The sequence below is a fragment of the Pseudophryne corroboree genome, chromosome 12 (assembly GCF_028390025.1).
Source record: "Pseudophryne corroboree isolate aPseCor3 chromosome 12, aPseCor3.hap2, whole genome shotgun sequence".
In the NCBI taxonomy this organism is placed as follows: domain Eukaryota; kingdom Metazoa; phylum Chordata; class Amphibia; order Anura; family Myobatrachidae; genus Pseudophryne; species Pseudophryne corroboree.
In genome coordinates this window covers 34,603,033-34,615,472 of record NC_086455.1, presented here as the reverse complement: position 1 = coordinate 34,615,472, position 12,440 = coordinate 34,603,033, and positions in this window count along the sequence as shown.

Below are 12,440 nucleotides of genomic sequence, written 5' to 3'. Positions count from 1 at the left end.
GTAAGTATAAGTGAATAGTTCCCTATTAGGCAAGTTGTATTTCATTTAAGAGAAGAGAATGGGGTTATTGAGGTTCCATCCACTATATCAGCAATGGTGATGAGTCCACATGAAAGCCAAGCTGAGAGATTCAGATCAGCCAATGTATGTTTCAAAGTTCAAGTTTGAGTATGGAGCTTATTGTTATATCAAAAGTCATTTATTTTTGATGGTAGATGCCATTTTCTCTGCCTCAAAAGCAAACACATGGAAACTAAAAATCTCTGTAACCCAAATTTTAATGTAGAATTGAATAAAGCAATGGCAAAAAATTTACAATTTAATAGTATACATGGCAGTAATATTATTTAACAAATAATAATAAAAAAAGATATATGCTTATTTGCTTAGCAAAATTTACAATTTATATATCACAATAGTGGTAAAACATGCTAAAAAAAATTAGAATATATATATTTTAATACACAATATTTAAAAATGTATCAGTAGAGCATCTAAAACACAATTCTAAGACTAACCAGAAATTATGTACACAGCACTCTCTGATATCTGAAATTCTCTTGGCATGAAACGTGCTGGATTTAAGGTGAGAAGAACAACTGATATTCATATATGTGAGTAGTAACGGTTGTCAAAGACAAGTCCTGGTGGGTGCAAATCTTTTTTATATAGTTGTTTTAATTTTTATCCATCCGCACCCTATCTTTGCTGCCTAAAAAATGTTCTCAATACGGGAGAACAGACAAAATATGTTTACTAAATTGATGATGATTTGGAAAGTATTATGGAAAAAAATTGAGACATTATTATTAAAGGAAGGGAGATTATGGTGGGAGGTGACTAGCCTTGAAAAAATTATGTCCCATGAATTGATTCTTAAGGGTTACGAATAACAAAAACCTCTACTTTTCCCGACTCCTCAGATACATTTAAGAAGGAATGGGTTAAGATAGTTGAGAGCTGTTAATTTCATCTAATGGAATTAATTATCCAGGAAAGACAGGATAATTTGATAACTACAGAGGAGGAAATCACAGCATTAAAATCATTGATTACACCCTTCTCCAAATTACTACAAAAAGCTGGAGAAAAACATGGAGTTCAGATTGAGAAAAAATGAAAAAGAGCTTATGTTAAAGAAATCAAAGAAGTTTAATAGGGACAAAAATGAAATCAATGGAGATGAACAAACTACAGAGGTGTTACCTATTGATAATGTAATTAGGAAAACAAGGAGAGGAAGGGATCAAATTAATTGTACATCTGGGAAAACAAGGAATAAGAAATGACTTACGAATTATCAGAATAGATTCGAACCTGACACTAAAGGGAGAAATATAAGAAGTTTTAGGAAGTGGGAGAACAATACAACTCCTGAGAATTGGAGAAGCCGTTCCCGTACTGGTGGGTATACTACCCGTAACAATCAAAATTGGGGAAGGGAGATGACACCTACACAACATTGGAATAGAGGAGAAAGGAGTCAATTCTCCCCACGGTCTGAGAATCATTTCCACCATTTGCGAAATGGAAATTATTTTTTAGAACTTGGGAGAACCGATTATCATCGGCTATAAAAGGAGGTACCCATAGAGGAAAAAGAGGGGGAGCTAAAAAGAAAACAAAAAGAAAGAATAACAAAAAAATTAGAAAGGGGAAGAGGAAGGAACATCTACGTTCAGACAAAATCAAAATGGTTGAACCAAGGGAGAAGGTGAAAATCTTCAACCTGAGTAAACATGTTCTTAGTGGACCTGAAATCTCCTTATTGGAAAAAGGTTTAAAATTCACACCATCAGCAGGTTTAAATAAATTTGATGTTTTTGTAGATCTTCAGAAATATATTCGCAAATTATCTATAAAAAGGTTTCTTTGCGGCAAAACAGCAAACAGAGAGTGACATCATTGATAATGATATTCCTGCTAGACTGCTTAATCCCAAATCCATATTTAATCCTGGTTATATGAAAGGAAACTTTGTAGAGACCTTTGGTGCTCTAGTTAATAAAGATATAGAAGAGTTGAAGCTAGAGAGAAGAAATTTTAACCTCACTAAGAAGGAAAATAAGGCCCTAAGAGGCTTAAAATTGAATTAAGAAATAATAATAAAACCCACAGATAAAGAAGGTGGAGTTTTCCCTATGGATATTGATAAATATGAGGCTGAAGTGTTAAGACAGATAAACGATACCCACACTTATAAAAAATTAAGAGGTAACCACACCAAAAGGATGTTAGCAAATTTTATGTCACTGGTAAATATCTATGTAGAGAATGGGACTATTTCTGAATCAGAAGGAACATTCCTGATTCCATAAAATCCAAGCATACCATTTATCTATGGGGGTCATTCCGACCCATTTGCACGCAGCGGTTTATCGCTGCGGTGCGAATGGGTGTAGAATGCGCATGCGCGGCGGCCGCAGTGCGCGTGCGTGACATTGCCCGGCGACAGGGTTACATCGCGTCTTGAGAAGGAAGCGGTCACAGAGCGGATCGCAAAGAAGATGGACGAGAAGATGGTGGACCTGGGCGTCTTCACAGCATTGCAGCCGTTTTTGAGGAGTGGATTGAAAAATGCAGGCGTGTCCAGAAGAATGGAGGGCGGATGTCTGATGTCAAAGCCGGCTCCTGCATCGCTGAGATCGTCGCACAGGGTAATATGTCCAGGGCTAGTCTACTTGTGATTGAAATTTTTTAAGCTTAGCAGGGCTGCACAAGCAATCCCCATATGCGTGTGCTAGTTGATCACAACAGCAGCAAAAAGTTGCTGACTGCGATCAACTCGGAATGACCCCCTATGTTTTACCAAAGGTCCACAAGGACATCGATAACCTCCCTGGGAGACCAATAGTCTCCGGGAACAATTCCATTACAGCAAACATGGCAGAGTTCATAGATTTCCACTTGCAACCACTTGCAGTTAAGAACAAATCACATCTCAAAGACACTAGGGATGTACTTAATGTATTAAAAAATATACAGTGGAATGAGGATTATTTTATTGTAACAGCTGTTGTCAGTTCACTGTAAACAATTATTAACCATCATATTGGAATAGAAGCAGTGATTAACTTTTTTGGAAGACAGTGGATATGGATCTGAATTATGTGACTTTGCAGTCAAAGGCATAGATTTTATTTAGTAAAATAATTACTTTCACTTTAAAGACCATTTTTATATGCAAAAAGTGGGGACAGCTATGGGTACCAGGTTTGCCCCGAGCTATGTCAACATGTTTATGGGGATGTGGGAAACCCAGCATGTATGTCTAAATGATCAGTTTGGGGTGAGCCTGGTATTCTGTTCTAGATACATTGATGATGTATTATTTATATGGAGGGGCAGTAGAGATTCCCTGTCCCATTTTTGTAATCATTTGAATGATAATGATCATAATATTGTATTAACATTTGACATCAGTAGTACTAGCGTAAATTTTTTGGATCTGATGATTTATGCAGAAGATGGTATTTTAAAAACTCGAAATTATGTTAAACCTACAGATTCAGGAAGTTATATACATACCACGAGCTGTCATAACAGCAACTGGTTGGATTTGATTCCCAAAAGCCAGTTGCAAAGACTAAAAAGAAACTGCACAGACGTGAAAGTATACAATGAGCAATCAGAAATAATGATAAGGAAATTCAAACATAGTGGCTATAAAGAAAGAAGTATTAATAAAGCAAAAGAAAATTGTGGAAAGTTAAACAGAAATGATCTCTTGGCTCAGAAGGAGTCTGGTGGTATAAAGATGGGCGAGAGTAACAATAATAATAAAAAGGATTTTAATTGGCTTTTATATCAGGATACTATGTGCAACACAAGCAAAGAGAGGGTATAATTAGAACCCATTGGTCATTATTAAAGTACGATCCACAAATGAGGAATCTTATCGCATACAGACTGCAATTTATATATCGGAAAGCTAAAAATATCAAAAATAATTTGGTAAAGAGTGTAATCTCTCCCCCAAAAGCAATTATTCAAACTTTATCTAAGGGTTTCTTTAGGTGTGGACTATGCTGTATGTGTAAAATCGTGAAAGGAGATAATAAATGCACAGATGTCGTGATAAATTGACATAATCACAAAATAGTGGAGTTTATCACATGCACCTCTAGGAATGTAGTTTACTTTCTTGGGTGGAGTTGTGATATGTATTATATTGGGAGGACCTCTAGAAATTTGAAAATAAGATTTGTCGAAAATCTGCGGAATATTCAGAAGGGTGTGGACACCCATGCTTTGTCTGCTCATTTTAATAATGTTCACAATAGAAATTGTGGGGACATCACAACTTTTGGGGCTCTAAAACCATTATACATCTGGCTTCCCCAGCAGTGTCACGGATGTCATCCAGCCGGCTATTTGCTGTGTGTAAGTGGCGCTACTGTGCAGCGTAATTTAAATAATGGAGACTACTATGCAGCGTAATATGAATTGGTATTATTTTGCGGTCACGCCCCTTCCCCATGAAGCCACACCCCTATTTTTTGACACCCACCTATGGAGCGCACTGGTCCTTTTTTAAATATGGTCGGCGCCAATACTGTTTCTTGCACACAGCGCTAAAATATCTAGTTACGGCACTGATATGTGAGAGAGGGAGGTGGACAGGGATGGTTTGGGGTATATGTATAAGAGGTAGGTGGCTGGGGCTGGGCTGGGGATATGTGTGTAAGAGGGAGGTGGATGGGGTATATATAATATATGGGGTATTTATATAATAGATTGACATGTTATAATAACACTCACCTCTGCAGCTCAAACGATACATTTTTTTAACTTGGTTACACATCAATTACACACAGCTCTGACACCCGCGGGGAGGTGAGGGGCGCTTAATTTGTCAGTCCTGGGCCCCATAATTTATGATTGCAGCCCAGTCAATTACTGTAGTTTTTGTCTACTCTTAAGTTCAGCAAGCGGCAATGCCAAGAAAATGAAATATTCTTAGTGCCATGTCTACAATACGGTTGCAACATTTATGAGAAAAAGTTATACAGTATATTATGTTTAATTAAGAAGTTATAAGTAGTGATGAGCGGGTTCGGTTCCTCGGAAACTGAACCCCCCCGAACTTCACCCATTTTACACGGGTCCGAGGCATACTCGGATTCTCCCGTATGGCTCGGTTAATCCGAGCGCGCCCGAACGTCATCATCCCGCTGTCGGATTCTCGCGAGATTCGGATTCTATATAAGCAGCCGCGCGTCGCCGCCATTTTCACTCGTGCATTGGAAATGTTAGGGAGAGGTCGAGACTGGCGTCCACTCCATTTATTAATCTTGAATTCTTGATGCAAAAATATTTGTGCTTATTGCTTAATTGTGGGGACTGGGGAGCAGCTGTATTATATAGGAGAAGTACAGTGCAGAGTTTTGCTGACCAGTGACCACCAGTATACGTTGTCTGCCTGAAAAACACTCCATATCTGTGCTCAGTGTGCTGCACATATCTGTGCTCACACTGCTTAATTGTGGGTACTGGGGAGCAGCAGTATTATATAGGAGGAGTACAGTGCAGAGTTTTGCTGACCAGTGACCACCAGTATACGTTGTCTGCCTGAAAAACACTCCATATCTGTGCTCAGTGTGCTGCATATATCTGTGCTCACACTGCTTTATTGTGGGGACTGGAGACCACCAGTATATTATATAGGAGGAGTACAGTGCAGAGTTTTGCTGACCAGTGACCACCAGTATACGTTGTCTGCCTGAAAAACACTCCATATCTGTGCTCAGTGTGCTGCATATATCTGTGCTCACACTGCTTAATTGTGGGGACTGGGGAGCAGCTGTATTATATATGAGGAGTACAGTGCAGAGTTTTGCTGACAGTGACCACCAGTATACGTTGTCTGCCAGAAAAACACTCCATATCAGTGCTCAGTGTGCTGCATATATCTGTGCTCACACTGCTTTATTGTGGGGACTGGGGGCCACCAGTATATTATATAGGAGGAGTACAGTGCAGAGTTTTGCTGACCAGTGACCACCAGTATACGTTGTCTGCCTGAAAAACACTCCATATCTGTGCTCAGTATGCTGCATATATCTGTGCTCACACTGCTTAATTGTGGGTACTGGGGAGCAGCAGTATTATATAGGAGGAGTACAGTGCAGAGTTTTGCTGACCAGTGACCACCAGTATACGTTGTCTGCCTGAAAAACACTCCATATCTGTGCTCAGTGTGCTGCATATATCTGTGCTCACACTGCTTAATTGTGGGGACTGGGGAGCAGCTGTATTATATATGAGGAGTACAGTGCAGAGTTTTGCTGACAGTGACCACCAGTATACGTTGTCTGCCAGAAAAACACTCCATATCGGTGCTCAGTGTGCTGCATATATCTGTGCTCACACTGCTTTATTGTGGGGACTGGGGGCCACCAGTATATTATATAGGAGGAGTACAGTGCAGAGTTTTGCTGACCAGTGACCACCAGTATACGTTGTCTGCCTGAAAAACACTCCATATCTGTGCTCAGTGTGCTGCATATATCTGTGCTCACACTGCTTTATTGTGGGGACTGGGGACCACCAGTATATTATATAGGAGGAGTACAGTGCAGAGTTTTGCTGACCAGTGACCACCAGTATACGTTGTCTGCCTGAAAAACACTCCATATCTGTGCTCAGTGTGCTGCATATATCTGTGCTCACACTGCTTTATTGTGGGGACTGGGGACCACCAGTATATATATAGGAGGAGTACAGTGCAGAGTTTTGCTGACCAGTGACCACCAGTATACGTTGTCTGCCTGAAAAACACTCCATTTCTGTGCTCAGTGTGCTGCATATATCTGTGCTCACACTGCTTTATTGTGGGGACTGGGAACCACCAGTATATTATATAGGAGGAGTACAGTGCAGAGTTTTGCTGACCAGTGACCACCAGTATATATAGCAGTACGGTACGGAAGGCCACTGCTCTACCTACCTCTGTGTCGTCAAGTATACTATCCATCTAGATTCTATACCTGTGGTGCATTTTAGTTTTGCAGTTTGCTGACAGTGACCACCAGTATATACAGCAGTATGGTACGGAAGGCCACTGCTCTACCTACCTCTGTGTCGTCAAGTATACTATCCATCCATACCTGTGGTGCATTTCAGTTGTGCGCAGTATATATAGTAGTAGGCCATTGCTATTGATATTGGCATATAATTCCACACATTAAAAAATGGAGAACAAAAATGTGGAGGGTAAAATAGGGAAAGATCAAGATCCACTTCCACCTCGTGCTGAAGCTACTGCCACTAGTCATGGCCGAGACGATGAAATGCCATCAACGTCGTCTGCCAAGGCCGATGCCCAATGTCATAGTAGAGAGCATGTAAAATACAAAAAACAAAAGTTCAGTAAAATGACCCAAAAATCAAAATTAAAAGCGTCTGAGAAGAAGCGTGAACTTGCCAATATGCCATTTACGACACGGAGTGGCAAGGAACGGCTGAGGCCCTGGCCTATGTTCATGGCTAGTGGTTCAGCTTCACATGAGGATGGAAGCACTCATCCTCTCGCTAGAAAACTGCAGTGCCACTCCTAGATGGGCCAGGTGTTTGTGTCGGCCACTTGTGTCGCTTAGCTTAGTCACACAGCGACCTTGGTGCACCTCTTTTTTTCTTTGCATCATGTGCTGTTTGGGGACTATTTTTTTGAAGTGCCATCCTGTCTGACACTGCAGTGCCACTCCTAGATGGGCCAGGTGTTTGTGTCGGCCACTTGTCTCGCTTAGCTTAGTCACACAGCGACCTTGGTGCGCCTCTTTTTTTCTTTGCATCATGTGCTGTTTGGGGACTATTTTTTTGAAGTGCATCCTGCCTGACACTGCAGTGCCACTCCTAGATGGGCCAGGTGTTTGTGTCGGCCACTTGGGTCGCTTAGCTTAGTCACACAGCTACCTCATTGCGCCTCTTTTTTTCTTTGCATCATGTGCTGTTTGGGGACTATTTTTTTGAAGTGCCATCCTGTCTGACACTGCAGTGCCACTCCTAGATGGGCCAGGTGTTTGTGTCGGCCACTTGGGTCTTTGTGTCGGCCACTTGGGTTGCTTAGCTTAGTCACACAGCTACCTCATTGCGCCTCTTTTTTTCTTTGCATCATGTGCTGTTTGGGGACTATTTTTTTGAAGTGCCATCCTGTCTGACACTGCAGTGCCACTCCTAGATGGGCCAGGTGTTTGTGTCGGCCACTTGGGTCGCTTAGCTTAGTCACACAGCTACCTCATTGCGCCTCTTTTTTTCTTTGCATCATGTGCTGTTTGGGGACTATTTTTTTGAAGTGCCATCCTGTCTGACACTGCAGTGCCACTCCTAGATGGGCCAGGTGTTTGTGCCGGCCAGTTGGGTCGCTTAGCTTAGTCATCCAGCGACCTCGGTGCAAATTTTAGGACTAAAAATAATATTGTGAGGTGTGAGGTGTTCAGAATAGACTGGAATGAGTGGAAATTATGGTTATTGAGGTTAATAATACTATGGGATCAAAATGACCCCCAAATTCTATGATTTAAGCTGTTTTTGAGGGTTTTTTGTAAAAAAAAAAGGAATCCAAAACACACCCGAATCCGACAAAAAATTTTCAGGGAGGTTTTGCCAAAACGCGTCCGAATCCAAAACACGGCCGCGGAACCGAATCCAAAACCAAAACACAAAACCCGAAAAATTTCCGGTGCACATCACTAGTTATAAGATAAATAGATAAACATAGTAATATCATAAGGAATTAGTAAATGTAATAGTAAAATGTATTTGTGCTATTTAGTTTAATTTACAAAGTAAAAAATACTTAAGAAAAATATTAAATATTTTCTGTTACAGACTGCAAAGTCATTGATTTGGAGAGATTAATATATTATCCCCTAAACAGATGGCATAGAGAATATTAGAGGGATGACAGATGCAACAGGTGAAAGACAGAATAAGATAGGTTGTAATACAGTCGGTATTGACTTTTCCACAGTCACCATGTGAATAGGTGAGAAGAGGTAATTTTAAAGAAAGTCAGGTAAGATAGATAGTTTGGTAGCCTTAGATTACACTGCACATCACAGTATTGATCAGCAGCTGTAACCTTGCTATATCTGAAATCTTGTGCATTTTCTGCCAGCGTGAAATTAAAATATGCTGCTAGAATTTTTATATCAAACTCAATATATAAAATGAAATGCATGAGAAAGCTTTGCAGTAAGTTTATCTGCAATCAAGAATCATAGGTCCTGTTTCTGAGTTGCACACAAAAGAGTATGACGCAGCGTTATTTAGCGGTCGCCCGTCTACGAGTGTATGCAAATGCCACTACAAGTACAAACTCCTCCCTGTGTATACATCTGAGCAGCCTAATGTGCACTGACTGTGATGCCCACTTTTATTGCCAATTGGTGCATCCTTTTATGCAGCCATCGGTCGAACCATTGACACTTGCACAAGCCCTGAGGAAAGTGCAGTTTCCACATTTAGCCACGGTCTCCTACAGTATGCTTGCGGGATTGTGTCTGGGAACACAGTCACTTGCATTAAAATGCCTGTGACACTCCCATAATACTCTGTGTAATGCATGCATCATAGGGGTTTTACTAAATGTTTGTGCATGCGCAGTTGCAAATAATTACTCAACTACAGATGTAGCCACGCTCATCCATAATGCAGCTTGGCGTTTTCACGGCATGTAACAAGTATGCCCCTGACTAGGACACATGCATGCATCTAAGTACGCATGCCCATAGGAATTCCTGGGCGCCATACTAAGCCGTAGCTTGGCTTACTAATTCACACCGGCGCCTCAGCGTGGTACGTGTGCCAATGCCGTATAGCCACAGGATGGATGAGCGTGGCTACATTTGTAGGTGAACAACGGCATTGCATGCATATTGTGGGCCTAGTTCAAATATAATGGTGAGGAGTCTGCGCAGGTGCAAGACACAATTCTAGTATGTGCAGAACAGGTCTTGCGATGTCTCTCGCAGCCCACTGTCAGCCCAGCATGGTTGACATGCTGTGGCATTTGGAGGGTGGCAACTGGCACCGTTCTACATAACTGGGCATGTTTCTCCCTCGTTTTGAAGACGAGATGGATCCAGAGTCTGCGCCATCAGACGCAGACTTGCTGGATCCGGGTGTCCAGATACGATGGCCAGCCTGAATAAGTTTCAGCTAACACAGGCTGACCAGTGCCTAAAAACTTTGCAAACTTTGCATCTCACAAATGCATGCAGGAGGCGGCTATTTGCTACAGACTCTGCCTGCTGCATTTGAAATTTAGTTACACAGAATTGCACAGGCACTTCTTTGGAGCCGTGAAATTCAATACAAACAGGAATTAGGTCCTGTATGCCTCTATGAATTATGCACTTAGTAAAGTATAGACTGATCTGCTCTGCATTCAGCGAAGGAAAACCTTTATAAACTTGTAGTGTTTGGCGCACTAGAGAGTCCAAAATACATAATGGACTGTCCCATGCTGCATTTGCTAAAAGAAAAACTTGGAAAGACTTATAGTGCGTTCTGCAGCAGAGAGAGAAAAATACAATCAGTAAAACTGTCCTGCCCTACTAAAGAAAAACATGTGAAGATTCAAAGTGCTTGTCCAATCCAAAATACATTTATTGAAGCACCAGCAATTCTCCTCCACAAAGTACATGTCGATTAGAGGTGTAAGCATACATCCCAACATCATGGACCAGCAACTCGAGACTCTACTGTACAGTGAAGTCACATGCTCCTTGAAAAGAGTGTTGTCTTGTTAAAAGGGGTGTGCTTAATAGGACTGCTGCAACTGCAAGCCATATCTCTTATTTTCATCACTTTGGCCCCCAGCCCCTCTGTTTCTCGAGAACAGATGCACAGCATCTATTCACCACTGTTCTAAGTAGAGCTGCGTGTGACAGGAGGAGCCTGCAAACTCCACTCTGTGACCCTACAACAGGACTTTTCTGCGGAAATTCGGAAAGTATGGGGTAAGATTTGTCTTAAATAGACATCTCAGGAAAACCCAACTGTCAGCAGAGTACTAGCTGAGGCTGGTGATTCCGAGCTGGGTTCAGATTGGGTGGCGGACTCTCCGGGATGGAAGTGGCCTGATTGGGCTAAGTTCTTAGTTAACACCGAGGTAGTGGCTGGAATTGGTTTCTCAGGACTTAGTTCTGATTGGGAGGCGGTTTCTCCAGAATGGAAGCAGGCTGGTTGAATAAAGGGGGTCATTCCAAGATGATCGTAGCTGTGCTAAATTTAGCACAGCTACGATCATGTTCCCAGACATGCAGGGGGATGCCCAGCACAGGGCTAGCCCACCCCACATGTCTGTCTGCCCCCCCCCCCCCACAAGTACAAAAGCATCACACAGCAGCGATGCTTTAGTACTTGTGGAGTAACTCCTGGCCAGCGCATCTCCTGCGGCTGGCCGGGAGTTACTCGTCGCTGCCCCTGGTCGCAGCGGCTGCGTGTGATGTCACGCAGTCACTGCGGCCCACCCCCCGCACGGCCTGGCCACGCCTGCATTGGCCGGACTGCGCCCCCAAAACGGCGGCCAAATGCTGCCGTGCAGCCCCCTCCTGTCCAGTGACCGCCTCTGCCTGTCAATCAGGAAGAGGTGATCGCTAGAGAATGATGGCCTTCGACTGTCCGGCATATGCCGGCGCACTGCGGTGCCGGTGCATGCGCAGTTCCGACCTGATCGCTGTGCTGCGAACAACTGCAGCAAGCAATCGGGTTCCTTCGCATGAAGTGTGTAATAAGTAATGAAAGATGAAGATAATGAAGTAGAATAAGATGAAGCTGGAAGTGAGGGTCCGAACTGACGACTTCAGAGAGGACGCTGGAATCTGACTGCCGTGATCCGCAGCTGAGTTGACACTCATGGGCTGGAACAATAACGGAGACAGCTGAGGCGGATCGGCACTGGCAGTTGGACTTACACAGTGCCGTTCTAGGACCAAGAGCGTATTAACAGGTAGAGACTCTGGAAATGTAGCTGCTATATACAACCGGAACCAGGAACAAGAGGCAAAACTCTGGAAACTGGGAGTCAGGGCACTAGCATTCAGACTAGCTGCGGAAGACGTTGCACTGACATCAGAATACACCAAAATGCTCCTAGAAGTACCCTGCCCCTATCTGGGATTGGATACAGCAGGATTAGCTTGAAGCATGCCTCTGGTCCAGTGGAGTCATGTGGTCAGATCCAAGATGGTGGTGCCCTGAGCCTGGCACCACTTGTACTACAGCCACTCAGAGCTCACTCTGCCACCCGCTGGCACATCTGCTCCCCAGACCCTTTGCCACCCGCCAGCTGCCCGATCCTGCCAGCCACCTCCGCCTGCTGCAGTGCTGCTGGGGGAGCAACCACAGTGCCCGGACAGATAAGCTCTGGCTCCTTGCCCCACTAGCCGTGACACCTACATTCTTCAGTCAGTGCAATCAGACCTGGGTCCAAA